This window comes from Falco rusticolus, chromosome 14 (genome assembly GCF_015220075.1).
Source record: "Falco rusticolus isolate bFalRus1 chromosome 14, bFalRus1.pri, whole genome shotgun sequence".
Classification (NCBI taxonomy): domain Eukaryota; kingdom Metazoa; phylum Chordata; class Aves; order Falconiformes; family Falconidae; genus Falco; species Falco rusticolus.
Genome location: NC_051200.1, coordinates 20,355,987 through 20,382,751, shown reverse-complemented (window position 1 = coordinate 20,382,751; position 26,765 = coordinate 20,355,987). Strand labels below are relative to the sequence as shown.

Here is a 26,765-nt window from a genome sequence, read left to right as displayed (position 1 = left end):
GATAAGTCAAAACATAGAGCAAATATTTAGACATGTGAACCTCACTGAACATCTGCAAAACTTTGTCCCATCCCTAGTTTAGGCAATGGATTCCTAGCATGTCCACTAGGATATAAAATTTTAGCACGATCTTGAGATATTTCATCAGTTGGTTTGTTTTTATTTATTTTAAAAACTAGATGGATATATGGGACCCTTAAATCCATCTTTGACCTAACATGAAAGGCTGAAAACAGTGGACTACACTGACGTAAATTAACTGAACCAGTACACCCAGTGCCAAAGCATCTCCATCTGCACCAACATTGTATCCTCATACCAATGTTCAGTCAGAAGGTTGCAGGGAAAGGCCTTTCTAAATTGTTAATAATTGAAATACAGGCTGACTTCAGCAAATACTTTCCATAAATCACTGACAATACGCTATTTTTTAGTTGACCTTTTACAAATTTTTATATGGCCCTTCCAACAATTAAAATTCATCCATACTAATTCTTCATCAGATCTAGGTCACTGCTAGGTAGCCATTCAATCAGCAAATTTGCATCAGATTGTTTTGGATCTTGTCTGAAAATCAGAGATATCTTCAAATGCCTAATCAAGTGGAAGCAAAACAAAACAATATATTATGCCACTTGCAGCATTCCTAAATCCACCAATTCTTCGCTAGAATAGTTGATGCTGAAATACTGTGGAACAAGGGGAAAACACCCAGCAGTATGAATCTCAAACCAGCCACAGTACAGTGTGCTTCGCCAACATCCGTGTGGCTCTGGTGGAAAGCAAACTAAACCCCAAAAGACTGACTCCTGCAGAACCTAGTCAGGTGTCTGAAAAATCAACAGATGAAGCCAATGAAGCTTTCCAGAGAGCTAAATAGTGCAGTACAGAGTGAATGGTCTTTGTGGTGCTATTTCAGCTTAGTATACAGCCGGAGAGAAAAAAGTCTGGCTAGAACTGAGCTGCCTTGATGCTACTGGTGTCCAGAAATACAGGCGACACAGATATTCGAGATAGTTTTGCATAAAACCTGTTTGCCCTGCAGAGTTTATGAATTTGTCATTCAGCTGTGCAAAAACATCTATTTCATTTTCAACACAGGCTGTGAAATGGCCAAAAACCCAAGTCTTCGCTTCTGTGGGAAAGACCATACTTCCATTCCTCAAAGTGCTCCAGTGCCCCTGCTTCGGGGGATATTCCACTATCGCTCTCCTTCTGTTGAGACATATGACTACAAACCTGCTCTTCTCACAAGCAGATAAATGTTTCCTCTCAATCACAGTAAACTATGTCTGTCAGCTGCTCATTTCCTCACAGAAGTTCATTGTATATTTTGTATCGAGTTGTATTTTTGCATGAAATTTTCTTGCCATATTTTAAATGGAAAAAAAACCAAAAACAGATCACTGGAAAACCCAAGGAAAATCGCTGAGGTATTTGATTACTATGGCCTCTTGTTTCCATCGGTAGCTGCATTTTACAAACAGCTGAATACGTGTACTGGAGAGCATGTCAGCTGTCAGGACATACCTGTAAACTGCTGACAAAGCAGTTCTTCTGAGCCTCAAGTCCTTCTCTGAAGCTCTCTGGACTTGGCCACTCTGGAAAACAGAGGACAATTTCCCATTCAGCATCTTTGTTATCTCTGCTGTTCCTCCAACAGCTCCTGCACTTCTGTGACTGCACCACTGATGAATACCTTCTATCATTCCTGACCATCACATTTCCTGACTTACAACTATTCACAGCTGATTCACTTCATCACCACACCTGTCACTTGCAGTGTTACCATTGTTGTTATTACTGCTTCAAATCTGTGATTAGAGAAATTTTATATTTATGTCATACTTCCTTCCCTTGTTACTTTGCTCCTGCCCTCCATTTTTAGAAATTTCTGTCTTTAACAGAAAAATTCTTTCAAGGAAATTTGAACAAGTAAAACATACTCCTTGGCAAAAAGACACTAGGAAACTGTGTACCTTCAATCAACTTCCAATCCATTACAGGATGTTGTACTAATTAGCTACCTGTAGTCAGTGATTACCTAGTCTTTAATTTGCTCAAGTCCCTAAAATTTTTCCAGTTGTTCATATTATATGTGGCATTAACAGAAAGTTGTCTTTTCAACCAGTTTCTGAACCAATTATACATATAAATTGGTCCGAAATTTTCAATTGTAATTTACTTCTTGGGGGACTCCACTCTACAAATCACTGATCATAGAGCAGCAATTGCTAAAGTTGCTTTATCAAATCCCATGCATTACTGTAATCCAATAATACCACACACACAACATTCTAATGGAAGTAAACTACCGTATGTTTTCAGATACTTATTTTACAACTTCAGCTATTTGAGAAATGCAGCTACTAACAGAAATGAGAGACCACGGTAACCTTTAGACCTCAGAAGCAATTGATCCTTAGTAATCTTTTTCCCATTGTAGTCTATACAACAGCTATGACACTGATTCTGTACAAATAATTTTTCTGACACATTTTTTCTGCTCATTCAACTTGTCCATGTGGAAATGACAACTATCAATTCCACTGGGCTAATACAGATGTGCTTGAAGAAAACAAAAATGTCACTACTTTCAATTACAAGAGCAGAACATAAACGTCAACTCATTATAGATTACTTAAAGCTTGAGTCTAAACTTACTATGAGTTACTTTCTAAATCTAAATGTCAATATTATACTTAAGTTTATTGATTTAGACACATAAACCTATTTACCTTTCTGGGTCAGAGTTTGCTTTTCTTTTGTAAGTAACTGGTTTCTCAGGCAAGGATAACAGTAGTGGGTTTGGATAATAGAGTTTGCCTCAAGTGTCCAGCTTCATTAAGAGGTGACAAAAGTCTGGTTTTTTTCAGCTTTTGTGGCATGCAATGCATACCGAACTTCAATGCATACCAGACCATTTTTATATTTTACATAATGCTTGAATCTGAAATTTGATGTTGAAGCTCCAGTTCAAAACAGCTTGAAGCTAAACAAGTTCTTCATGGCACTGGGGCTTCAGAGAGGCCCTCCCTAAATTCAGTTAGCTGGACAAGAGCCATGGCACCAAAGACAAACTCACACAATGGAGTTCATATTTCTTAGTTACTCTCTGACATTCCTTACGCAGTAGGTTCCCTACTTCATATCAAGCACAAGATCCATGCTTTCTTCCCTACTTGTAAAGAAGCGGTAGGTGATAAACACAGGGCTGCCACATCTACCACCCCCCGACCCCCCCCTTGCCTGCTTCCTATTCCCTTAAGCAGCCTAGACAAAGAGGGATGAGCACTTGCTACCACGTGCTAGAGGTGTAATGTCAAGCAGGTCTCTGGCAGTATCTACTATAGTTTTGTATTTTCCTTAGCCTTTGTTCTCCTTTTTTTGTTAGAAACACCAAATGCCGAGTAAAGCAATGCACATTCAGAGAATTACTCAGTAACATTCCAGGTATTTTAGTTTAGCCAACTTTTCTCCCAAAGGGCAGCACAACCCCGCATAATTGAACAGTGCTGAAGAATCTTCATGCACACACTGCTTTGCTGAGTGTCTCAAAGGAACATTTTAATGAGTGTCCACCAGTTTTCATGATCCAGCTCTAACTGTAAACTCATAGGAGACTTAAGAGAATGGCATTCATCTTCGGCAGTGCAATTAATTGCTGCTTCCTTTTGATATGCTCCTGCCCTCTCAGTAAATTTAGGCACAAACACTTTGAAGAGCAGGAACCGAATACTTACTATGGAGATTAAACAAAGAGAGACTGGCACTTTCCTTCTGGAAGTTTTGAGGCAAAGTAGGTTTTGTTTCCTAAATGCTATGGCAATTTGGTTTTCTTTTCCAATTAGGAAGAAATTATACTCTACAAACAGTAATTAATGTTTAGTCTAGATGTCTACTCTGATTTATTTTTGACTACTACATTTACAACTGACTTCAAAGCATCTCTCCTGATTGAAATTGTAACAACCAGTGAGCAGTAAAAATGCTGTGCTTGGTTCCTATTACACGTTTATGATACCAGATATAATGAGTAATTTCAGAGTGGAGATTATCCATGCAAAATGATACCTTGAAACATATGGTCTACAGTAACCACCAGATTATTTGCTATGCTACTGTGGACTGGGATGCAGAATCCTCTTTGGCTGTGATGGTAAAAGGGCTGGAAATAGCAAAAAACTGACCAGTGATCTAAACAGCTGAGATAATGGCACATACCTATCAGTGTAATTGTAATTCTGTCCAATCTGAACCTCCTTTTGATTGCTACAGCACTCTCAAAACTAGCTGGCTGCAACAAGGCTTTTACCACCCCATACCAGGTTAACTTTAAAGTAGTTCCCGCACCTTGTCCCGGCATGGCCACCAATCCCCCACAAGGAACCAGCCACAGCTGCACCTTATCTACATCAGCCAGCCCACCGCCCCTGAAGGAAGCCCACAGCTGTATATTATCAATGTTAATTAACCTGCCTTCATCCCTCTACAATTCCTCTACATTTGACCTTTAGTTTTATAGGAAAGATAGAACAGAAACATACAAAGGTGATGGTTTTTACCCAGGAGAAAACTGCTGGAGGACGGGGCAGAAGCAGGGTTTGTCCATCTTCATGCACTCTAGCAGGTTATTTACTTTATGCAAAAATATCTAGAATAAGAGAATCATTCAAACCAAACAGCTCCCGTGATCTGCTGCTGAGTTAATCCATTTTTGCTTTCACCTTTCTTGCAATGTGAAGAGCTTAAAAGGTGATTTAAATTTTGGTGCTCCACAGCCAGCATTTTTATAGGAATAGAAACATCTGACAGTATAAAACACAACTGTGGTGCTATCTGTAAGCACACAGAACAGCCTGGTAAAGAGCAAAGACACTGAGATTTTCTATAGCTTATTTCAAGTTCTTGGCTTTGTACATCCTAATCTGGATTTGAGTCAATAATAATGGGGCAACACAGTCAGGAAGAATAAAGGACAAACCTACAATACTGATACATATGTTACTGTTACGTGTTACCTACATGTTACAGGTGAAAAAACTTCTGATAAAAGAATCTTTTTATAAGCTGGGTTTTAGACACCAGTCATCCAGGTTGGGGAGAGAAATGACTTTGTGCACCAGAGTTATGTAAAGTGACTGCACACTTTTGTCTTTGGGTCAGGATCCTCACAGATCTGGAAAACATAATAATGTGAAACAAAACCTATCAATAGTCACATCCACCCTCACTTCCTACATGTCTCAGACAATCTGCAAAAGAGGGAGAATCAAGGGAAAAACTCCAGCCAGAATGGCCTCTGATAAAGATTTCTGACCCTGTTTTTTAGCAAGATCTGTGACACTTTATTTTGCCCCTGGGAGCAAATTTATCGCCAACCGGCTCTATCTGTGGGAGCTGTGGCAGCTGCTGCTCACATAGAAAAGGATTCCTGTTGAAACCACTCACGAGAGAGTTGGAAGAGAAAAGTATGTGAATTGCTTAGAATTGGGCTTCACTGGTGACATTCTACACTCGCAGCTTTGTTGCTTCTCAGCGGACTAGAATGAATTTGTTTTCCCTCATTAGTTTAGTAATACAGGATGGTGGAAATGTCTGTGATCATCTCTACGTGCTTATTGAGAATCTCATGTGTACTGTGGACATAATAGAGTCCAAATGTTCTGATGCGGAGGAAGCGCTACTGAAAAATACCTCTGTCCCGAGCCCACTGCTAGTCTGAAGAGACTCCCAAGCTATGATGAATGTGTTCAGTGGGAGTATTCTTACCAGTGAAGGAGGAAATAATTGTGTGTATGTGACACACTCCTGATGCTTTACATCAAACCTCCAAAGAAAAGAGTGATAGCTGGGGGGTGATCATGTGCTGAGAAAGCGGCAGCCATTGCCATTCTGCCAAGCAAACTGTGTGAAGCCACAGCTGCGGGCCCCAGAGGTGAAGAGGCCTTAGGTGTCATGTGCTGCATCAGAGACTGGCAGATTTGTAACGGAACAGGTGTCACGTTGAGCGGAAGGTGGTGGGAGAACCTGTTTAGAGGCACATAAGCCTTTACAGAAGGATAGCATATGATGGTCCCAATGAACTCTGTGGACTCAGCCAGAATATGACATCGTATTTTTAGAACTGTAGCCCTTTTATTACTGACTGAAAGTAACAGTGATTTGGGCTCAATTTGCTAATAAAAAAACCCATATCTTTTTTACTTGAATATTTATACACAATATGAAATTGCTATGTGATTCACTCAAAATTCCATAATCATATTTTTCAATGAAAGTCATTCTTCAAAGGTAACAGTTTCCACTCAAAGGAGTCGCACTCAAATTCTTAATTTGGTAGTGGAAAACTACAAAACAGTTAAGAAACTCAACAGAAATTATGTTTTTGAAGCATTATCTATATAATTATCTATAAATTTCAAACATTATTATTGGTGTTTCAGTGCTTTTTACAGAAATTCTGATCAAAACCATCTAAAACTGAACCTACACCTTCAAAATCCCAGCCCAGTGCCAATATCTTATTTAGAACAGATATCTAATATTCATTAAAAATATAAATAATGTTATAAACATTGAAATTTCATGTGGTACTCTTCTAAATATCTTTGTTAGGCAATGTAATTTATAAATGGAATTAGGATCTAAAGAACATCAGGGACATTACTACATTCAGGTAAATATTTTTATCTTAGCCTTCTGCTTCCAATAGAGATTTATTTATTTTTTTATAAAGGCCAAAAACCCTTAAGTACTTAGAAGAGAAATATTATCCTCCTTATAATTTCTTCAAATATAGTTATCTTATATTGTATTTTATTTATCATTAAAATACTCAGTCTTTTTCTTGCAAATGTCTTTGTAAAACTAATTTGTAAAATCATGTGAAGACAGCTACATTCACTACATAATGAATATTTATTTGCATTGTTATGAAAATGCTTTATAGTACCAAATGGTGCACTTATATTTCAAACACAACACACACACATCCTCCCCAAACCTGTGCAGTGAATTATGAAACGATCCAGCAGAGGGACCCCTTCAGTTAAAAATTAAGACTCATCCATTAATCAACCATTGACTCACAACCCCCAAGGATTTTATTTAGTCACACAGTCCCAGATAGTGCCTAAATTAGTAAAATCTCACAAAGTGTAGCAATATTTCTGATACAAGACAGAGAGGTTTAAACACAATAATATATTCTCTCTTGGTGTTCATCCATTTCCAATGAAAAGGTGTATAAACTTACTTTACTATGTGATATTTTATCATTCAATTAATTATATATTATTTAGGCTGACTGCTACCACTGTCCCCAAGTTGCTAAATAACACTATGTCATTATTAGAGGTAAGAAACTTAGCTAGGCAAAATGTATGTTGTTACCTGACAGTAGAATTAGAAACAGTGCTATGGCAGGAGCAGAAATTAACATTAAAAATGTCTCTTCCTTATTTAAACCATTGTCTTCTTTAGAATTATACAGGATGTCCATCTGAATTTAACTATATGACAACAATCTCAAACTGAAGTAGCGCAGAAGAAATGTCTGAATTCATAAAGCATCTTTAAGGCTGGAATTGAAGCATGTTGATGACTAGTATTGAAATACATATATTTAGAAAGTATGGTTCTGAAGCAAACGCGTCCTAAATGTATCTTTAATTTGAGGGGAAATTTTATCAGGGAATGTATCTTTTGCAACAGTTGCCATGGCAGCTTACACAGTCATGCCATTGTAGAAACGCTTAATTTTTCACATTACAGAAATGTGGTATTTTATAACTTTCTGCTTTTTTATTCTTAGATTCTGTGAACTTGCAGAATATTATTTCTATCTATTTGTAAGTGGTAAAACCTTTGTAACCAATGCTTATTCATGCTGCAATATGGCAAAACCTCACGCTTCTAGAAGATTTATTAAAAAAAAAAAGTAAGCTATGAAATTCTGCTAACACAAATTCAGAAAAGATAGCTTATTGTGCTGTCTGTTTCACAGTGCTTTACAATGCTCTAGGATATTTATTACATGTAAAATGCTACTTTACAACATGGGCCATAACATAGCTATGGGATTACATCAAGACTGAAAAGTAAATCAGGTTCCACCCACTGAAATTTAACCAGGTTGTATTTCTTTCATACGAATTAATAACGCTCAGATATGGTTTTGAGACACAAAAAAGCTGTGGAGAAAAGCACTTCATTTTATAATCACTACTACTAATTCATAAATTATTTACACATAAAAAGGCAGTGGAACCTGTAAACCCCTTACCTTTAAGGGTATGCCTCTGTCATTAATAGATAAAATTCACTATCCAGCAACTTACTGTGATTAGACAGGAAACTGATGGCATACTTATCTTTGCACTTATTTATTAATGATGATATAAAAAGACTAATTTTACTGAACATAACAATGCTATAGTAACAGCAAGACAAAAAGAAGCTCTTTCCCTGAGCACAACATAATATTTTCACTGTGCCCTTTGTCTAAAAATTCATGTCCTTCCTCATCAGACTGTCTTTTGAAGCTTCCTTCCTTCTCTCACTGCAGTTATCACCCATTCCCTTATGTTATCTTAATAACTCGAGCCCTCCTTCTAATAGGCTTACACATGCACGGCCTTGCAGCACAAAGTGATTGTCAGGATGTCAGTATAAAGTGATTATATTTTTTTTCAATTTTTCATCAGTTTTGATGGACGTGTGAAAATTTACCTCGAGTTAAAAAAACATTTGGGGAAATAATTTTTTAATTACGTATGCCAAGATGATGGAGAAGTTAAAGCGTGTATCAGAATAGCAACGTGGGAAATAACAGAAAACAGTTTGCAGAGAATTATTTTATGACAGGACGGTATTGATAATTTTTCATGATAAAATTTTCATTTAGTGTTTCAACAAAAGAGACAACTTAAACATTAAAAATAATTGCTCTTCCCTATTCACAGGCTATCTTGATCTCTAATTTTCACATTCCTAATACTTTTTGGGTTCTTTTCCCGATCACTGCCAAAAAGAAATGAAATTCAATTGCATCTACCAATACATACACAGGAAGTATTTTCTTCCCACATAAGCAATGCGATAATAACTATCACACTGAAGACAGATGGCAGATGTTAATTTCTACCCGCCTGACACACAGTGAGTTTTTGATCACCACACAGGGAAAGAATACAACTTGTAAGTTTGAAAGCCTCATTAGATGACCTGAATTTGCTGGCAGAAAGCATATGGCCAGGAAAATGAGAAAGAGATGAAAAGGTATGTGATTACTTTTCCTGTTTTCTCAAGCCTGCCTATTTGAGTATTTCTACAGAGGTTTCTTACCTCATGAGTATATACAGGTAAGTAATTGTGAAATTGAGAACTCTGAACAGTGTATATGTATCAATATCTATCAAATTCTATACATACTTATAACACTATATACATTAAAATCTCCACTCACATTTCGAATTCTTGAAGTTTTACAGCATTTACACAGTCAGAGTGGCTAAATTCTTAGCATCTTGGGATTACAGAAATTCCTCACTAGTCATTTGAACATGCTGCATTTCTAAGGCACACAGCTAAAGGGAGGAAAATATAAATTCAGAACTATAGGTCTATAAAAATATTTATCATTTTTTAACGGTTATGGTCTGACTGCACTTCAGTGCTGAACACTTCAGATTTGCAGTACTGCTTAGCTCTAGTGCATAGAAAATAGAACCACATCTCATTTACTGAACACTGAACTCTTAATACATCAATATGCTTGAAGACCACACCAAACACCGTGGCTCCTGTAGCACTGGTATAACAAATTTACCTCCAAGTGCACTTAAATATGGAATTTCTTCTGGTACATTATCTCTACTATAAAGCTGCCCCTACTATAAAGCATTTATACCAGAACACTACTTTCTATCTCTCATCAACAGGTGGCTTCCTTTCCTCTATGTTAAAAGTGCAAGAGCTTAGTCTTACAAGACACCAAGTATATAAACAAACACACTTTATGAACAACAAAAATTTGCTTTAGCTAGCAAATTAAAAATGTTAAAATAAATTGTTAATACTGGGAAAAAATTGAGGTAGAGGAAGTGTGAAATTTCAGTTTGTTTCTTACAAAAGGCAGTTGTAACGTATTGTGTTCTCACAACCTGAGAATCTAAAATTCAGTTTCAACTCCTTTTGTGCAGGTTATATAAACATATTTAGCATACTGCTGTAAGGGGGATAAACAGTACATTCACATAGATAGGCATCAGTACAGAATGAAGACACAAAGCAATGCCCCCAGCCTACTCAGCAAAGCTTTAGCAGGAATGATTTTGGATATTGCATTTCAGGAGGAACATGGAAAGTGTCTAGAGGACAGCAATGAGACTGGTTCTGTCCTACAGTATCTCATAAGTGAGGAAAACACATGCAAAAAAAGATTGCAAGAATCCGGTTTACTCTAGGCTAGAAAAGAGGAGACATCTTTAGGTCTCAAACACTTTTGTGAAGAAAAAGGGAATAGTCTATAAATACATAGAAGATGACAATAAATAAGGGGCTTAAATGATAACAAGAAGCATTTATTTAGCCCTTGAGAGAGAAATAAAATTGTTGAAGACAAAACTGTTATGGAAGAGATTGTGGAGTCTTCACTGGAAGAAGATTTTGAGAACAAATCAGACATAATCCATCAACAATATACCATCAAAATAACCGTTCAAAGTGTGCTTTAATCATACTTTTCAAAATCAGTAAATAGCTCCTTTATGTAAACAAGGCAAACATCACTGCATTCTCAGCTCAGTAAAATTTAGAAGTATATACGCACTTGTGTTTGCTCAGCAAACCGAAAATTGTGTCTGTTCTCCAGATGTAATCTTTCTCATAACTTATGTCAGTTAATAAAGCATATCCAAAACACCACAATAAGACACAGAAAGAAAGAAACCTAGAAATAGGAGACCATGAACTCACCCAAGGGAACCAGGAAATGAGAAAAATTTAATTCTGTGTTTTCAAATCAAAATCATGAAATCCAACAGTCTGATGAGGTATCTATGGAAAGGATATTGATTTTCTACCACACCCCCACCCCCACCCCCCCACCCCCCACCCCTCGCTTTCTTTTTCTATTTTTCAGCTCTGGATATCTGTATTTTACAACAATCTATCTATAAGCTCCTGTACAGCACCCTCTCATGTCTGCATATTAAGTCTTTTATTGATTGGGCTGGCAGCCCCATTGATTGCTTGAAGTTTTCTTAGTAGTGAAATAAGCCAGAAGATAGTGACAACATCGACACATAATAGCAATGCTTCATGCTATTTTCAGGATTAAAAAGCATTCTGAAGACTGTAAGAAAAAAAAAAAAGCTAACTACTGGTCACACAGATAACAGAAGACAGACAATTAACAAGACTAGACAATTGTTTAGGGAACCGAAGATGAACAGTGATGAACACTGGTAGCTGGTATGCTGTGAAGAAAAGAACATGAGCATCTTTGTTCATTTTACTGGTAATATCTAAGCTGGTGGCTGTCTCCAAACTCAATCTCCAAAAGAAATAAGTTATCAGAAACATTAAAAATCCCAAAAGATGGTGAACCACCAAAATACAGAAGTGTACTTTTCTTTTTTGTAATGTATTGATGTTAAGGTTTGTGCGTGTTATCTGTATTACACTACTTCGAATCTAATGGCAAAATATATTTTGAAAGCTCAGCTGGAGAGGTAAACTTGCTATACGTTATTTTCAATGGTATTGTTTGACTTTTTTTTTTTTTTTTTTAATTTCAATGCTATTTACTTTTCCCCAAAGCAATTTCAACTATAGCCTTACATAAGTTTTATTTCATTTAAAATCAATAAAACAATGGGCATATACCCTTGGTATTCAAAAATGACATTTCTCCTTTGTTTTTGAAGCATATAAACCAAACAAAAATCAATACTTTACCTTTCTACACTTGAATAAAATAAGGGTAATAAAGTAGCAGGCTCACAGTGCTATATAATATTGATCATGGAGTCTTTCAAGATAAATTACCAAGATTTAAAAATAATTCTTGGTAAGGCAGCACTACAGGTTTTTTTATCATTTGCCACAACAGTTTGGAGGAAATACGTGCATCAGTATGTGAGCTAAAATACATTATACTAGGTGTAATTCTTTGTAGAATTTGTCAGTAACAAATGTACTTATAGACCATATTTAAAACAAATACATTTTGTGTTTTTTCTTTGGGGAAAATAATGCAATTTTCATGATAAAATTAATTAATGATAGTCCAATGCTCTTGCAATATATGGCAAATCACATCTATCAGCACAGATTTGCATTCATCTGGAGTCAAATGGTGGTTATTAGCAGAAGAGAAATTTAGGAAAATAAAAAATGTTATTCTGAAGGCATTACTTTTTTAGAAAAAAATAACATTTCAAGATAGGCTTTTTTGGTCAATATTACAGCACAATCAAGTTCTACCTTTGTATTATTTAAAAAATATGTTTTGGAGAGAAGTCTAAGCTAACACATTTTTGTGCTTCAGCTTAAATGGCAACCTTTTGTATGTGGTCATTAAAGGATTGCTTTAAGAGATTTTTAAATTTAAAGTTCATTCCAATATGAATGTAGCTCACAATTTTATTTTCACAGTAAAACTCTAATGAATCATTAGCTGCCATTGAAATGTGCACATAAACCCCTAAATTTTAAATGCTGTTATTGTAAAGTTATTAAACAGTTTGACTCAGAGGACAATGAGACTAAACAGAAAATGGTTTTAGCAGACTGGAAGTGGTGGTATCTTGCTGAATATTATTCTGTAAAATAGATGAAAGCTGTTATCAGACCACCTCACTATAATTCATCTTAATGTGTTTGCTGGCCTCCTAAAATGCTAATTGCCTACCAATACCACAGCAAAAAATACGTAACATTGTAGCATGTGCTTTATCTTGATCCTCAAAGGACATTCTAGAAAAATAAGTCCAGCTGTAACTCTCAAGAATTATTATTTCTTAGCTTTTATTTCTTTTGTAGGAAATCTTTCTATCTTTTCAAGGACACATAAGATTTCTGGAGAAACTTGCTAAAGTATTTGGGAATTTTACCTGAAAACTGGATTCTTCCATTTACACAGGGTTATGTTGTGCTTTGCACCAAGTCCATGGCTAAATAATTTTTTTCCTGGATAAATTACTGTATAATGTGATGATGGCAAAACATGGCCTACAGTTTTCATGCTAATTACTCAATAAACTTGGAGGTAAGGTAACTTTTCTTGCTGATTTCTCTGAGATTAGTGCTGCCAGCTATTTTGGAGCACTTTATCATTTGACTCAAGGGCATCATTAACATTGAGCTCAGGACTGATACTGGTGCCAGAGCAGTCAGAGCGATACCCACAGTGGATGGCACTGGGGTTGGCGTGCTCATAACCTCAGTGCACAGCCTCTGACACAAGTCAGGCTTGGGAGGTCAGATTGTCTCAGGAAGGTGCAGAGCCTCACATTGATCTGCAGGAAGCCAACAAAGCTCAGCACAACAGTTCTGACTATACCAGTTCCTCCTCAAAGCTCGATGTACACACCAACCATGAGGAATCTTTTTACCATTTCAAAGGGGTTGCGTGACCTTTTACAAAGCTTACCAGTGCATACTAAAAGTGTCCATAAAAGGAGTAAGCTATGCAAAGAGTTTTTGCACTTTAGCTAACTGCAAACTCACTCCCCCAGACACATATGTCATTGCAATACTCTGAACGGCAATGCAACGTGCAAATACTTCTTTGACAGAAAACTTCATGTTCCACCAAGATTTAAACATTTCTTCAATGTTTTCTCTTCACAGTGAAAGTGGGTTCAATCCAGATAAGGATTTCTTAAGTCAAAATCCGAAAGCTTACTCACTTTTTCCTAGCAAACATAGAGACTATAAGAAAAAAAATCCAAAAAATTTACCCTCCAAAAGGAAAGTTTCATAAAAGGCTATTTGGCTTTGAGACTTTGATATAAGCCAACGTTAATATCAAATGAAGGAAAGCAGAATCAAAATTTCCAGATTTCTGGAAAATAAGAATTTGAATAAAACCCAACTGAATTTAGACATCTAAATGACAATTTCAAAACTCAAAAATTTATGTAATATAACAGAAACAATAAGAAGGGATTCATGCTATTTTGATGCCCCAGCAACAGCAAGTAAGGAATCTAAGTCTGGTGGATTCTTCATTCTTTTCTAGTGTAACATGCTTAAGAATTTTTCTTTTAAGGTATTTACAGAAATTTTCATTCTTTGTCATTACTATTGGCTTCTGACTGAAAAAACCCCAAAGCTTTAAATAATCTCCACATTTAAAGAAATGAAAATTGAGAGAGACAGACTACGTAGCCAGCCATGCTGATTTCCAGCATTTTTCTGTTGCAAGAGTCAGTTTACACATGAAGCTTTAAAACGAAAGATGAGAAGAAAGAGTCCTTATCACTTTAGGCTTTTGGATGCAATATTAGGGGATGGGGTGGGGGTGGGAAATTAAGTTCCAGTAAGTTTTATAGTCCATTTTTGTGTCTCACAATTGTAACAGATTCAGGTGTCTGGCACCCTGAGCTTGACAGTTAGCAGCTTTTCTTTTTTGATACATGCTTTGCAGAAAGCAGAAATTAAATTCAGGGTTATATTTACTTTTCTCAGCTGGCTAGTTTAATACAGAAGATATTGAAGTAAACAAATTTAAAAAGTCATAGGCAGAGTATTCTATCACATTTCTATTAAAATCACTTCAGCTTCTGAAAAAAACCCCACACTGTACTTTGCACATCATACACTATCATGGCCCTCACATAGCGAGCAAGGGAAAAGTGCCATCATATTCTTATGTAGAAATCTGGTCATGACTGCTATTGCTAAAATCTATTCAGCTCAGATAGTATTTAAGGAATCAAAACTAATTGCATAAATTTTGACATAGTGTATCCTGATGGAACATGGTTCTGACCAAACTGGAATCAGGCAATAAAATTTAAGTGGAACCTTCTTTTTGACATCATCCTGTTTCAGCATTTCCAGTTAAAGTATCTCCATTGCTATTTCCAAAATTGCCCCATATTTTTCATTCAGTATTATCGGATCAGTTAAAAGATTAAATTAAAATTAAAATAAAGTTAAAATTAGTTAGCCCCCACAGAATAGGAAGGTAACAATTCCTGGAGTGGTTTCTGAAATAATTATATTTAGAGACTGGAAAACTTCCTGCAGTCCCAAGTAACACACCGTGGTAGTGGGCAGGCACGACACAATCTTGAGGCTACATGTTGTTCAGAAAGCAGAGACCACAGGAAATGATCCTTGGCAAAGGCGCTGTTTAATGTAGACGCTGGAGGAAGTTCAACGGAAAACACTTATCAGAAATTTCCGTCCAGAGAGGAGATATGCTGTTTTAAGGGAAAATGCCAATATTACTCAGCAGACCAAGGGCAAAGGAAATAGGAAATGGGCTAGAGAGTTCTCTGAAATAATCTGCCACTGAAATGTGAGAAAACATACTCGTGTGTTGGCAATTCTTTTATTTTAAAGCCTTCCACAACTCAAGATCCTTTTGCAGCATTGTGCCATTATCAGAAAGTTGGTTACTTCCAGTTGAAACTTCTTAAAGGTAGGATAAAAAGCTTAATTTTGTTCCTATCCTGACATATCATTTGCATGCTTATTATTTGAGCCTTTGGAATAACTCACAGAAAACCATGAGTTTATGACGGAAAGAAGACATCTTAGAAACGTCGCAACAGTTGACTTTGCTGCTTTTTACAGCTTGCAGAGAAACACCTATGATTCAGTCAGTCTTTTAGGAGCCTAGATAAAAGGGCAGAGTACACCTCTGCAAAGGGTGTCACCTCTGAGCCTGCCAGTGTTGGGACAAGGGGTGGAGCAGCCCTTTTGGTAGCAAATGCAGAGAAGAGGAAACATGCTCCTCATGCAGCACTAAACCTCTGTGTGGGTACAAAAGAATATTGTGCTTTGAACTGTATTTTTAACCTTGAAATACTTGACTACACAGGCACTAAGTATCAAGAATGCCTTAGTTACAAATAATAAAGCTGATTGTATGAATGAAGACAAAATATATGCTTATTAACATTTAATTATTGGTATTTTTATTGTAATATTATCAAATGAGCAGAACAGTAAGCCCTTATATAGGGAAATATAGTAAAAAACCCTGCCTGCAGCCATATCTTTTATTCTCTGCTTAAAACACAAAAAAACAAAACCTAAAACAAAAAACCCCCAAAAACAACCCCCCACCAACTTTCTCAAAGGTAAAAATGAATGCTAGAAATCATAGCTGCTGCAATTAGAGTTGCATTATCTTTTGGTCTCTGGTATCCTTGAGTTTTTATTCAAGAGAACTTGTAGTAATGCCCTCAGTTTGACAGATGCTTTCCAAGCTTATCTGAAAACACAGTGGGAAAGAGAGAGAGAAGTACATTATATGGAATATTCACACTGTTTAATTCCAGATACCAATATTATGAAATAAAATGCTCTAAATGCCTCAGCGGAAAAGAAAGGCTCCTCCAGAGGGTGATTTAGGGCAACTAAATTAGGCCCGTTGTTCTGAAGTGCACTCAAAAGGCTTATAAAGCTAGGCAAAGTGAATATGTCCTACAACGTCTGGTATCAAGAGTACATAAACACATTGCAAGCCAGGAAGAAGCAATGCGCTAGGAAAATAATCAGCATGATTGCAGTCTTGCACTCAACTGGGTGCTTGTCTTTGTACACCTTCTCTCCTGTCTCCATTGTTCACTGTTCGTATCTTTGCTCTCACACTACCTTCTGGCTTAAACTACAGTACTATGTGTTCCTTACCACTTCCTTAACTTCTAACATAGATAAATAAGTGACTTCATCAAAAAGCATTCAAATAGATAGTGTACTCGGATGCCTAAATGCTTATAACATTTCTGAAGTAGGCTTTAATTTACTGTACGTGAATAAAGTGTATCTTTATAAAGCGTTTCCTCAGTGAGGAAAAAACAGTTTAAAAGTATCTCATTCATAAAACGATAACATCAAAAATGCTAAAATGACCATGGCTGATGCAGATTAACGTGACAGTAAAATAGGAGGAATGCAACAGAATTGAAGAGCAGGGCACAAGTACAGAAGCAATTCAAACTTGTTTTGTTGGAAGAGAAAAGCACAAAGAAATTACATAGACTAGTTGGGAGATGTGATCACATCATCAAGCATTAAAGGTGTTCTCAGTAGCTTTGGTTTTATTTCTGTAAGTCATTTGCTTCACTTTGCAAGACTGGGAAGACTGAGAGGAGTTCCCTGAGCCGTATGGGCGGATCTCTGGGAGCGCGCCGATTGTGCAGGGCATGGATGTGCCCTGCAGCCCTGAACCTGCCCACTGCACACACTGGGGGACTGACTGGAGTGTTATAGTACTGGCTTGTTTTCCAACATTCCTTTGCAAGGAAACTTGAGTGCACAATCGAGCAGGGCACTGCAGTTTCCTCTCATGCAGAAGCAGGATGCAGCAGAGCATGCCTGGGGAGCAGCATGGGGAGTGCCTTAGGAGCTTCTCTGAAGTGTAGACTCGGCCTTTATCGCCAGTGTGTATCACAGCTCCACCACATCAGCTAATGAAAAGGATGTTGAAGTAACATTTATACTGCAATTTGTTTGTTGTTGCTGTTTTTAATTAATAAATAAGTCAAATGTCTTGGCAGGGAGGAAGGAGTTAAAAAAGGGAGAATATATATACATATTTGAAGAAAATAATCCTTCCAAGTTACTTCCAAGTTTCATGACACTTGTATATAATCAGAGAGTTCTATCTTTTTTATACACTGGGTATCTTAAAGCTATGTAGGTAGTGATGACAGCTAACTATTCATATGCCTACGTGAAGTGCGAGATCAGAATCAGATAAATTTCTCTAGCAGAGTTCATAACAAAAAAACCCCACCACCTTGCTGGCAGTGTCAATACAAAGCACTAATCTTGCCTAATTTTCTTACACAGTAGACCTGACCCCGGTTGGATCAGGTTTGGAGACTAAATTTGGGAATATCAAGGGGAGGAAGTTTGTAATCCTCTTCCTATAAATATTGCACAAATAACTGTAGGTTTAGGTTCAATTGTAAGAGCCACCAATCTGCTGGTTTATTTTTAAACAGTTCATTATTTCTACTATTTAATTGTTGGTAGATATATTGTGCCACCTACTGAAAAACAGCCAGTATATTATTGCTTTTTAGTCCTGCAATTAAGAAAAAGATTTAACTGTTTTTGTTAAAATCTCAACTATCTCAGACTGCAACAAGAACATATCACCTTTACTCACACTTGGAGTTTTACTGTCAAAAACCTAACAAACAAAAAATACCTCTCAAAAATACTTAGCATAGAGAAAGATAATGCATCATGTTAAGTATCAGTTTCTGCAAGCACCATATTTAATAAAACTTCTGTATTCATACGAGCATACTCTGAGGCAGGAAAACAAGAACTAAGTAACTACCTGTCTAGCTCTTGGGTAACACCATTTTCCATTTGGAAACTGCCTGTTAACACAATTGCAGCCATGAAAAGCAAGATTCCTCAACATTCTGTCTGTTCTGATGAAACATAATCGATTTAAACCTTTATGGAGTCAAGTATACTCTCTGTAATTATAAAGGGTCAAAATAGGCAGTGATGCTAGGATACGTGAAACAACTGAATCCACAGATGTCCATTTAGGAGAACAAGAAACTCTGGGGGCACAGAAAACGAGTAATCTCATAAGTGAATAAATAATAGTATACAATACACATATGTGATATACAGTTATTATAAAATTCCCAGTTAAACTCTTTTTACAATATGATTCTATGCTATACTCGTACTGAATAAAATACCTTAGAAGACATCATCCTATATTTGTCTTATAATGATACAGCTAAAGTATTTTTAAAAGTATTAAAGGGCACTAAATTGTCATGGCATCCTACACTTTATGCTGGACCAAACTGTGCAACACCTATTTTGCACAGCGTAGCAGTACCTACTTTGCCACAGACTATACAAGGATAAAGCAGTCCTTAGAGTCACTATGTGTTCAACAGCTATATTCAGAAGTTTGACACAATGAGTCTTCAAAACAACCAGATGAGGCAGGATTTAATTATTTGACTTCAATATAAAAAATTAAAATTGCATAATCCAAAGCGTGCAACATTTGAATGTTTTGCTCAGAAAAGGAACAGGATTGTCTGCTTTTTCTCTTATGAAAATATGAAGTCTTTACATCAAACTTTGTTTAGTACATGCTGGATAATTATCTTGTCAAATAATAAGACAGTGTCACTTTTGTTCCATTAGTGAACTGAGGTTACTTAAATTACAGGGCAAACGTCCAAGGAATAATAATATCTGGTAACACCATCCCTTGGAGGATTTTTAGTTTTCTTTTCCTCTCTCTCTCTCCATTGCATATGCAGTGTAGAATTTTTAGACAGAAAGGCCCCCAAATTTAGCCCACAGACTGAAGTGTGAATACCCAGAAGGGAAAATCAGCTCTACCAAAGTCTGTATGTCATATTATATTTACAACCAGATCCAACTGTATGATGACTGGTATAACATAATCTAGATCAGGCTCACTGAACAAGGTCAATGGGATGGAAGAACTGGCATCCCTCTCACTTGCTCTTACTGAGGAATATATACATGTATCTGTTACAGCAGCAGATAGTCTGGCCAACACTGTCATTTCTCCCTGTATGCAAGATCCAACATAGCACCTTTTCTCAAACACTCTGGAGTGTATACTACAAATAACTCTGTACTATAAATAACCTGCAAAAATATGCACTAAAAAAATTTCAGTATCTTAAAGCAGCAGTTTGCCTAGATTTGATGAAACTCTAGGAATTCTTAAATATATGACATTCTCTGAACTGAGCAGTGGGCTAATTTTACTCTGTAACTCAAAGACAACCAGTGCTGGATCAGTATAAATAAAATAAGCAGATAAAGCATGATTAAAGATTACAACATTTTTAAAGCCCTTTTAAAACTAATTTGTAAAGTAATAATATTCATAAATGAGTGGATTTGAAAGTCACTGAGAAAGGGATAAACCCCACTAACTGCAGCAATCCTGCAGATCCTGTTTCTCAGGGCAACCCTGAATTGTCAGAGTGTATTTCATGGGTCTTTGCAATTACATGTATAACAATTTAAATCATGAAATCATTCAGGCTACAAGGGTCTTCTGGAAGTGCTAGCCCAGACAGCCTAATCTTCCTGTTAAAGCAGCGTCAGCTATGGACTAATAGCTAAAATGAAATTTTAATAAAATAAGATATAGAGAGATGTATGAAAATAGCAGCAAAATGATGACATTGCAATAGATACTGTCAGATTTTCAATTAGCAACCTTTAAAAATCGCTGGCACACATTTACCAAAACTAGGGACAAGAATGTTTTCTCTAAAAAGTCTGAAGTCAATGTTTTTCCTCTTTATTTATACTTTTAAGAGCATAAGAATTGTTAAAGAGAACCAACAGTTTACCTGGTTTGCAGTCTTGCAGAGGAAAGCAATATGGTATCACACAGTTCAGACTGAAGTACGGAGACTTGTATCTCTTTGTGACTTATCTCAAACGTAAACAGTCTGGTTTACCAATACTGTAGAAAATACCCCATTTTAGATGCGGTCTGAAAAAGATTGATCAATGTTCCTAGTAGAGTGAGACGTTCTCCCTGTTCTTTGAACTACTTAGGTCATGTGTCTGGGAGAGCAAAACAGTTTATGACTCTCACAGGCAACCTGGTACAAGAGGATTTGGTGTAGCTTTACTGTCTGATACAGCTAGATAGAAAGGAACATCAATGCTCCCCGCCCCCATTCCCCCCCTTCCCCCCCAGCAAAATCCAAAGAGAAAAGCATACTGCAAAGCAAATAAGATTTAAGCTTTTAGTTCAAGGGATTTGAGTATCTTGTGGATAACTGGCTAGCTGAAAAAGGTCTCATAGACATAGTCCAGCTGGCTGGACAAAAATGCACATCGCTCTCAGCTTATCTGAAGTAAAGCAAAAGTTACAAAATAACAGGAAGACTGCGGTGGGAAAAGAATGTTGCAGGTGGGAACAGATAACTACAGAACAGAAACTAGGGGCGGACTTGATATTTAGGTAACTAACCAATAATGAGCTTAACTTTTGTAATATGTATGAGCTAATTATAACAAGGCATAAAAGGTGACTGTAAGGGACAATAAATGAAGTCTGCTGATCGCTCATATTGAGTGACTGTGTCTTCCCTCCGTCGCGACAGTATCTTAACTTTATAAAAATGGTTTTTTAACAATCAGATACTCAAAACTTGTATATTATAATCCAATACTCTCTTTCAGTTCCAATTTTTGCTTTTTTTCACTGTGCCTACTGTTCATGCTGTCAACACTTCTCTGTTTCATTTTGGTGTATCAGCATTTGTAGAATTATAAAAAAAATGTACTGTATCAAAAAGCCTGAGACACAGAATCTTGTATAACAGCTTATATTACACTACATCATAATGGAAAAGAACATGTGACACCATTACCAACTTGCAAGAGCTGATGTAACACACATTAAGTCTCTAGATACCAGGAGGATATTGAAGCTACTCATGGAACACAGCAAGCAAATTGTATGCTATTGTTTAGTGATAGTCAAAAATAATGGTTTACAGCATGCAAGATAGCTCGTTGCAGATAAATAAACTATGATGGCTAAGAACTTTTATACTTGTGAAGATATTTTATCAAGTAAATTGAAATACGATTAGATCCTATTTGAATTTCCATTCTTGTTTTGGAAGGCATAATGAAAAAGTGTCTTTTTAAAAAATAATAAATTTGTCCACATGCCACTTTTGAATGTTGATTTAATCCACTCGTCAATAAGTCACCAAAGTGCTTTTTCATTTTCAGTACATAACTATTCAGTGGGACTTCAGGTTAAACACTTTTGAATTCTCTGAGAGGTGAAAATCACGATGATATATCTATTTACTTCCTTTTCCCTAACAATGTAGTTAAACTAACTCATTTTTCTCAGCAATCCACTGTTTTTCATTCAGACTACAAAAATTCTTTCCCATCCCACTGGCTCCAAACCTTGTCATTCCGAATCACTCAGGACATCGCTCAACATGCCTGCCTGTAGTACTGTAATGTCTTTCTATTCACTGTCTTTCTCTGCTCATTCTCTGTATCAGTCTTGTACAATCTTTCCTCCTTTCTAGCAACTCCTCAAAGGCAACAGGCAGCTTGCAGAGGAGTAGAGGAGTAGGGAGCTGGGACAGAAACGTAACATTTTCTGCACACTTCCCAGTTTTACAAACTCCTAACGGTAGTAAACCATTTGGTATGACTGAAGTGAACAGAGATGCTGAGAGTGGCTGGCAATGAGTATCTCACTATGTAACAGTGTTAGGAAGAAAAAATGCTGTAAAGTTGAGCTGAGGTACAAAACACGTAAGAAAGGAGTTCTACATAACCCTAGAAAATGTCTGGAGGCTTTTTCTGAAACACGGTTTTCAGTATTGTTTCAGAAATTTTGTTCTTTGCTGACAGCAATATTCCTACCATTTGGAGCACAACATTTACTATTCATCTTTTACTCAGTTATTCTGAGTTATTATTATTCTGAGTTATTCTAAGTTATTCATATTTGGTTGTTTATTCATCTTCTATGGATTACAGCCTTTCACTAAATGTCAAGTAAGAATTTGAATGTATAACTTAGTTTCCTAAGTACCTATCCAGTACAAAACCTCTATTAAAGGAAAAAAGAAAAAAAAAGACCAAAAAAAACCCCTGCATGGTTTTGGAGAATAGTAGATCAAAGCTGCCTGTGAAAAGGAATGATGTCTTAATAAGAGAACTGGAATTGCTTTCCAAAGGCCAGTCTTAATTCTTTCTTAAAATTCATATATGGAAGTAAACTCAGGTCATGCTTCAAGTAAGTTATTTCAGCAATTAAGTTATGAAGTCTGAGTATTTATCTAAAAATACTAAACACGTGACCATAAAAAGCTTAAAACTGACTTATTTTAAATCCTAATGCATGACAGAGTATTATTTGAGATATTCAGAAAAAAGGGCCACGAAGATGAATGCAGTATTGCTGACAGTTTGATGACAGATATTTTGTAATATATCGACTTTAAAGAATTAATTTTTACTCTGACTTTGCTGCACGAGAAAAGCTGTAAACAATCTGAGCTCTCTAACTACGCATAGTGCAAGAGCTCATTTATTTGGTCATAAACATTTTCAAGATTTACACAAAGACATCATGTTAGAACTGGAAAACACAGGAAATAAAACTACTATCTCCATTTCCATTCCTAGTAACAAATTCTTTTGCTAGCAGTGAGATCAAATACATAAAATGTGCATAATGTAACCTACTGAAGACACTAAATGATTTAACAGCAAGTTGCGAACTTGGCTCTTTAATACTTATTCTCATGATAAAATTGTTTTAAGAGCTCTTTAGGAAGACTAAGGCTATTTATAATATAAAATATATTTAACTAGGCCTCTAGTGCTAATGCCATTCTTACAAGCAGTATTTTGATAAATAGTGTCTCCCTTTCAGTGGTTATGTACAGCAAAAACCTAAAACTCCAGCGTAAGGTATCATAAAGAAACAAGCTTCTAATCTATCCATTAAATAAAAGATTTCACTGTAACTACTGCATGAGTTTCTGCTCCTACATTCACTTTTGTCCTAGTAGATGCTCCAATTAACAAAAGACAATCTGCGGTTTAAAAGAATGGTGTTCTATCGCTTTTTTTCATATTGTAAGTGTATGCAGAATTAAACTAATGTCCCACTGCTTTCCGTTGTCTGCAATTATTTTACATTCAAACTTCTTTATGTATAGGTTCTTTCCATGGAGAATTTGGCTAGTATTATTAAAGTCAGGTTGATGCTGATGAAGTTTTACCAGTAAAGTGCCTCATCTCAGAATTTTGAAAATTTGTCTTAATATGTTACTCTGGATGATAAAGGACAGGGTCATTTGACAGCCTTAGATATTTGACTTCATTCAAAGTCAGATAAAAATTATAGTAAATGAAGAAGGGTAAAAATGTAGCTGTGTTTCCTTATTTACTAAAAGACCGAAGTAATCTATGTCATATGAAATTTACTTCCTCATTGTAATTTGTAATTCAGTAGCATGTTCATGAAGAAGGGAGATATTTAAGTCCTGTATTGCTTAACTAGATACTGAAAATTATTTTGCTGGTATCTGTTACTGAATTGCTGAAAGAGAATTAGCTTCCAAGAGGAATCAGTTGGAGGCCTTATTTGAAATTCTAAGAAATAAAGCCAGTCATTTAAGGAACCTATACATTTTCCCTCCATATAATATCTCAGTGATGCTTGTTCAAAATGTATTTTGTTTGAAGAAGTATTTACTAGATAAGAAATAATAATTACATGTCTTTCATCTGTTTGGTTCATCTGCTTTTACAGTTAATTTCTCTTTCAGCATTTTAAATGACTGTCAGTACTCTTCATGCTGTAGGAAGCATTAAGTCAGAATAGCTTTATAAATGTTACAACTGTATTTTAAGAGGGGCCAATAGGGTTGTTATTATTATCATTATGTTGTAACAGCAAAAGAGCTAGCTTACGTTTAAATAGATGTATTCAGTTTAGAAAACTCACGGTTTGGAAACAACTTATTTTAATGTCTTTTTGAAGCATAACGCAGACCCAGGAAATGGCAGCACGCTCATGAAACCATTACCACCTGTCCCATGGTTCCCCTCATCTCATTTGTGCCCTGCTCTGAGAGTTCATTATCATCACACAGAATTAATGTGCTCTGTTCTGCTGAACTCACAACACAATATGCTGAGCACAAAGCTCTGTGAACAGCTCATGGCTGAGCTAATGAATCCAGCCTTTCAGCTGTTCCAGTGTTTACGGTGTAAACACAACCCAACTGTCCCCTTGTCCTTGCTTTGGCAAAGGATGTTAAGCATCAACGCAACACTAACTTCTAAACCTCATCCTGCTCCTTGCAGATCTTTTTCCCCTAAAACCTACTCCTGCTTTTTTGTAAGCTGTCTGGGTTTCTGTACCTCCTCCAACCTGGCCTGTTTTTAAAAGCCAAACAGAAGTCTCTGTCTCAGTAGACCTTTTTTAAAAGCCAAACAGAAGTCTCTGTCTCAGTAGACCTTTGTGTTTTTTAAAGTCATTGTTCACAAGCTTGCTGTCTCTGGAAGACTGTACAACAGTTTCCTGACAGCCTGTTTTGAAGAAGCTTCTCCTTGCTCCAATTTTTCTCTCAGCACCTTGGTAGATTTATTTCATAACTGATTACATTAGTGTTCAATTTAGACACTTCAAACTAAAAAAAAAAAATCATTAGAAAGACTTACTTTCAACCAAATCTTATACAACAAACATTATTACTGCATTGAAGGACAGTACAAACCTGGCAACAACTTCTTTACAAATTATTCTCCATCTAGCGTTATATGCCTTTGAAATTGGAATGATTAACCTGAAACATGAGAACAGACTACTGTTTCTTTCTTGTCAGAGATATAATTTTTATAAATTAACTATAATAGTTTTGGGGGAAACTGTTTTCAAAATGCAATATTTATCTATTTTACTTATATGAAGTTACTTCCAGAAAGTAAGACAAACTTGTATTTGTTCCAAATGCATTTGTATTATTTAAACAAACACTAATAGCTAGTTTATAATTTTTGTGTTTTAAAAAAACTCCAATTAGATTTCACAGCATTTCCTATTTAGAGAATCACACAAGCCTCAAGATACTGTGTTTATAAACAAGGGTACAGTTATTAAGAAGCAGCATCTGCAGGTTATTGTACTGAAATGCACAGTGTAGCTAAAAATCTGTTTTTAACGGTCACTGGAATGAAACCAAGAGTACAGCTTGCCTCCTTGTGGCAAATACTATCAAATAGGTACAGAGGTGTCATTTTTTTCCCCCATTTTATGTATGGTTTAGCGATCGGAAAATGAAGTGTCCACCTCTGGTCTTTTGCTTTGGAACATACTGGGCTAGTGACAGACTTTCTCCTTAACACTACTGACTGTGAAATATTTCAGTACTACAATCACTGCAGAATGACCTTGATGAAAACCAACTGAAAACCCAGGACCACTCATTCATTGCATCCCCTAGAGGACTTTTGTCTACCATTTCAGTCAGCTTCAACTTTGGAGAACATCCAGCTGCTATACCAGGAGGTGGGCAGTGCTGCAAATGGAGCTCCAGGAACCTCCAGTTCATAACATCCTTAAATAGAAAGGCCTTCACTGACAGATACAGACCCAGAGAAAGATGGTTTAAGATTTCTAGGATTATTAGTGCTGTTATCAGGATTGGTAATGCTTCCTTCTGGTTTTCTTTGCATTCTCAGGATTGAAGGAATGGTAGTAAGGGCAAAATTCCTTTTATTCAGCCAGATATATCCCCAAAATAATCCCAGGTAATAACCTGTTCAAGGACAGAAAATCCATCATTTTTTGCTGATGTCTAACTTAAACAAAGCTATTTAGGAATACTTTTGTCTGGAAACAAGCATGGCAATGGACCCGTCCAAATCTCTCCTCACTATTACAAATTTGATGGGCTAAATGAATGCCAGACATAAGCCTACTAGATGAATGCCTACAGAAAATGCCAGTGACTGAGTAAAAATTATTT

At 36.3% G+C, this 26,765-nt stretch overlaps 1 protein-coding gene across 3 annotated transcripts in view; it reads left to right on the top strand.

Moving 5' to 3' along the window:
- The first annotated feature begins 15,498 nt into the window (after positions 1–15,498).
- The window catches only part of KLHL4 (kelch like family member 4), a 95,191-nt gene continuing 83,924 nt past the window's right edge, over positions 15,499–26,765 (top strand). For 2 of the 3 annotated variants that reach the window (XM_037408252.1, XM_037408253.1), the window contains exon 1: positions 15,499–15,661. The gene's annotated coding sequence lies outside the window, so the exon portion shown is untranslated. The remainder of the gene's footprint in view (positions 15,662–26,765) is intronic. The other variant, XM_037408255.1, reaches the window with a different exon arrangement.